We start from the raw sequence: 5,235 nt of genomic DNA, 5'->3' as shown, positions 1-5,235 counted from the left end.
CTTTCTGCCTGGCTCCTGGGTTTGTAGGGACACTGTCTGCTCTGTGGTACAGAGTCCTGATCACTCCTAGAGGCAGGACTCAAAAGCCTGTATTTTGCCTGAAACTCTCAGACTGAAGAAGTCTCTTGGAAGAGAGACGAAACTTTTCATTAGAGAAGAACCCATCCAGAGGACCTATACAATTTTTTTCCTCATGATATGACTGTTTCCTCCAGTAGTCCTAAATTCTCCCACTTTCCGTTGAATTTTACACAACCATCGAACTTTTCTTTCTTCCTCCCATTGTTATTGCCATTTCTGTCTCATTTTCATCTTTATAATGCTTTTTATTTCTGTTTTACTGAATTTTATTTCAATTCCAACTACTTTATTTTTGGTAGCCTTTTTTGCTTCTTTATCTGCCRTTTCATTTCCTTTTATTCCAATGTGTGCTGGTATCCAGATTACTATTAATCCCATCATTTTAATCCTGTACAGTGTTTGTTGTATTTCAAATAATATGTCTGATCTACTTTCTGAACTGTTATTTTTTATACTGATTAATGAAGAGCTGGAGTCTGAACAAATTATTTTCTTCTTCTTCTTGTATTGTTTTATGGCGGTTGACAAACAACTTAATGGTGCATTACCGCCACCAAGTGGAAAGGAGTGTGGACCGAATGTGTCTGAAAATAAAATAAAATAATTCAAATCCTATTGAAAAAATTACATTGTTTTAAATATAAAATTATGACATGATAACTTCTGCTTCTGGAATCTTTCTGGAGTAAGTCAATAATATCTAACTTTATTTTAAATTACTGAGATTTTGAATCAACTGTTTTCTTTCTTCCCTATACTTTCTACAATAAAAATATTCTGTTGTTCATCATCATCATCCCCACATTCCCATTTCCCTGTCTCATTAATAAAGTGCTGTTTAATCCAGTGTGCCCCAGTCTGAGTCGTGTTGTGGAGGAGTAGAAAAGACGATACAGAAACTTGATGCAGAACCTCGCTTTACTCAACTCCAACTCCTCTGAGTGGTTAACGCCAAAAACACTTATTCAAAAACATTTTTAAAGGGATCCCCAATTAGTTGTAACGTTAGACTTTATTTTATAAACATATATTTTAACTGTAAAATAAAGACTGTAAAAATACTGTAGGATGATTAGTTTTTATAATTTTTAAACAAAAAGTTTAAAAATATATTACACGGACGGGGCTATTTTATTTACATGCAAAGCGTTCTGGGTAAATGATGATGTCAACTAGGTCATGAGTGTGAGAAAATTTGTTTATCAGTACATTACAGAAAATAACTTTATCACACAATATGCTAACTTTTTTAGAAGGACCTGTATTTCGTGCTACTTGTTCATGAAATCTATTGGGAGCGAGCTCTGGAGGAACTCATGACCCGCATGGCTTAGAGAAAGTGAAGATCAAATCAGTGAGAGCTTAGATTTCTGACAGTCAAGCAGCAAGTATCAACAACATTCAAGTTTTTGATAAATCTTTAATAAAAAATAAAATAAGTAATAAAAATCTTAAAAAAAATAAAACCTTTAACAGGTTAGGGTTAGGGTTAGGGGTTAGACAGAATGGTCAAAAAACACAATTTTGAACCAAGTTTTAAGACAGAGATTGAAGATAGGTCAGCCTGGAGTAATTTCTCTATGGTGGACCTGTCTCCAAATGATTTCTACTGCTTTACAGACGGATCCCTTATAAAGGGGTCAGCAGGTGCAGGGGTGCTGATTCTGCACAACCATAGCAARAGAGAGTATAGTTACCCACTAGGCGGTTTTGTAAAGGTATCTCAAGCTGAGATACATGCAATCCATCAAATTGCGGCATCTCTCAAAGAACTTCAGTGTATGCNCATGCAATCCATCAAATTGCGGCATCTCTCAAAGAACTTCAGTGTATGCAGAAGGAAATATTCATCCTGACAGATAGCCAAGCTGCTATTAAAGCTCTCCAAGGGCCGCAGTTCACGTCACTACTGACTTGGGAGTGTGCCGAAGCAGTCAACCAACTGGGGAGAGATAACAGTGTTACTGTTGTAGCAGTAACCTGAAGAAAGTTGTACCTCAAGACTGTAGCCGACACATTCTTTGTCCCCATGTCTACTGAGAGAACAATGACTCATTCATTTACCTCCAAGCTTGTTTACTATCTACAGGTGGTAAGATAGCAACCAGATGTGACTACCTCCTGTTGATTGAGTACTGTGTAAGAACCCCTTTGATGTGCTCAAAATGGCCGCTTTTCACACAGAACTCAAGATCTTTGCAGACATGGTGTCTAGCAGGAGTGGGTCTGCTGCAGAAAAACCCTCTTTGAAGCCGGATTTCTTGCTGAGTTTTGTCACATACACCAGCTTCAAAGGAACCATTTACATACTATCTCATTTATGGTTTAGAGCGCTCCCAAAAGACTGGTTTTATAATTACACCACAAACAAATGTTTTTCTGTATTTCTCATTCTGATAAAAAAGGAGAAAAGAATTATTGTATTTTCTATGTGATTCAATCATTTGAAACAATGTACTGTTTTAATCACTTCACAAGCAATCTACCTCTGTGTGTTTAATCAATTTAGTGGCGAGAGACTGTGAAGAGGAAGGCAGGTCTTGTGACTATTCTCAGCCAATCATGAGTTTCAGAGTCAGGACAATAGAAACTAGTTTAGCAGCAAGCAGTCAGAGTTAGAGAAGATGAAGAAGAAGATGTGAGAAGAACATGAAGTGAAGTAGGAGGATTAGCTACAGTTTCCCTTAGGGGACAATATTATTTTTATTTTCATTTTATTTTATTTCATTTTATTTTGTAACTTCAAAGTTATTGATTCTTTTTTATATCGCGGGACTGGATTTATGCAGGAAGAAAGCTTGATCAGAACTTTTTCAATCAACAAGTGTCCAGAAGCAGACCCCTGGTTCCAGCTTGGAGTCGCCCAAGCCGCTTCGAGGTGTTCAGTTTGTACCCACAAGGGACCACTCTGAAATCAGCGACATCACTGAACCAGCTCGATCAAGCTCCGGTACCCCGGGACAACCTTAAAAGCATCTGAGTGGTAGGACAGATATACTTTCTCTGTGACGGTGTGCTCAGCTGAGTGGTGGTAAAGGTTCTGGATCATTAAGTTTGTATTGAAGAAGGCTTTGGCAAGTTTATTTCACGCATGATTCACGTCCCCTCTTATATCGATGAATTAATAACTTCTTTTATTAATCTTTAAGTTTCTTCTAGTTTTTTTAGTGTAGACTAATTAAGTGGTTCAGTTAGAATGATGCGAGAGATGATTAAAGGGTGATAAAGTGACGCTTATTGTTAAACTGCAAGGCTTTGATGATAATGTTCTCTGTCTGCCTAAATAATCTGTTTGTATTGTTACCTCTAAATCATTTAATAATACAGGGTATATTTTGAAACTTTCGTTCGTCTGTGCATAATTTATTGGGTTCGGCTCTTTAAACTGGTAGAATTCACTATTCAGTATTTGAGACTGACTTAAGATCTATAAACTATTTTCCTGAATTATCAGGTGGTGCCCCATTATTATGCTAATAAATTACGAGGAATTTATGATTTAACAATTGTCCATAACATCGACAAGCATATCACTACACTGTTAAATGGGTACCAGGACATACTGGCATTTATGGTAATGAGAGAGCTGACTACCTTGCAAGAGCTGGCAGTCAGGCCCACTTTAAAGGACCACAGCCTGCTATGGGTGTTTCAACAATAATCTGTAGAACTGCCCTACAGGCATGGATTAGACATCAACACTCAATCCGATGGAAGGAGCTGACAGATTGTAGACAGGCACATGAACTGATAAAAAGCCCAAATCATGGATTTGTAAAATTCAGTTCTTGCCTTGACAAGGAATACTTTAAGTACACTGGTTGGAGTCCTAACTGGGCACAATCTGCTCAACCACCATAAAATGGTGATGGGACTCCAAGACAATGGTCTGTGTGATGCCTGCGGCATTGAATCAGAGACCTCTTTGCACTACTTAGGCCAATGCTTGGCTCTGAGTAGTCTAAGGGAAAGAATTCTTGGAGACCCCTTTATGGATCCCGAGAAGCTAAGAACACTGAGGGTTTCTAACCTAGTGTCCTTCATCCAAGGGACAAAAAGGTTTGATTAAAGCCCAGTATATTTTGGGGAGAGCAATGGGCCCACTTATGAGGCCCCCGCTCACCTGGATTGTACCCATCCCCAATTACCATTACCATTACCATATCCAATTACCCTACCCTAACCTTAACCCTAACCTAACCTAACCTAACCTAACCTAACCTAACCCTAACCTAACCTAACCTAACCTAACCTAACCTAACCTTAACCTAACCTAACCTAACCTAACCTTAACCTAACCTAACCTAACCTAACATTAACCTACCCTAACCTAACCTAACCTAACCTAACCTAACCTAACCCTAACCTAACCTAACCTAACATAACCCTAACACTAACCTAACCCCAACCTAACCCTAACATAACCCTAACCCCTAACCCCAACCCTAACCTAACCCTAACCTTAACCTAACCCTAAATCTAACCCTAACCTAACCCTATCCCCTAACCCTAACCTAACCCTAACCCTAACTTAACCCTAACCTAACCAAACTTAACTCTAACCTAACACCTAACCCATAACCCTAACGTAACCCTAACCCTAACCTAACATAACCCTAACCTAACCCTAACCCTAACCTAACCCTAACCTAACCCTAACCCTAAACTAACCTAACCTAACCCAACCCTAACCCCAACCCAACCCAACCCTAACCTAACCCTAACCCTAACCTAACCCCAACCCTAACCCCTAACCCTAACCCTAACCCCTAACCCTAACCTTATCCCCTAACCCTAACCTAACCCTAACTTAACCCTAACCTAACCCTAACTTAACCCTAACCTAACCCTAACTTAACCCTAACCTAACCCTAACTTAACCCTAACCAAACCTAACTCTAACCCTAACACCTAACCCCTAAACCTAACGTAACCCTAACCCTAACCTAACATAACCCTGACCTAACCCTAACCTAACCTAACCGGTTAGGGTTGGGGTTAGGAGAAGGCCCAGCGCCTTGGCGCTGGACCTTCAATGCCATGGCCATCACTATCGTAGACCTTACAGGTGCAGGCCCATCGACCCCCAGAGACACATCTTCAGACCAGATGAAGGTTTATAACAGGTGAGTGTTTCTTCATTCAAAGTAGGTT

Source organism: Austrofundulus limnaeus, unplaced genomic scaffold (genome assembly GCF_001266775.1).
Source record: "Austrofundulus limnaeus strain Quisiro unplaced genomic scaffold, Austrofundulus_limnaeus-1.0 Scaffold399, whole genome shotgun sequence".
NCBI lineage: Eukaryota > Metazoa > Chordata > Actinopteri > Cyprinodontiformes > Rivulidae > Austrofundulus > Austrofundulus limnaeus.
Note: the sequence above shows the minus strand (reverse complement) of the source record.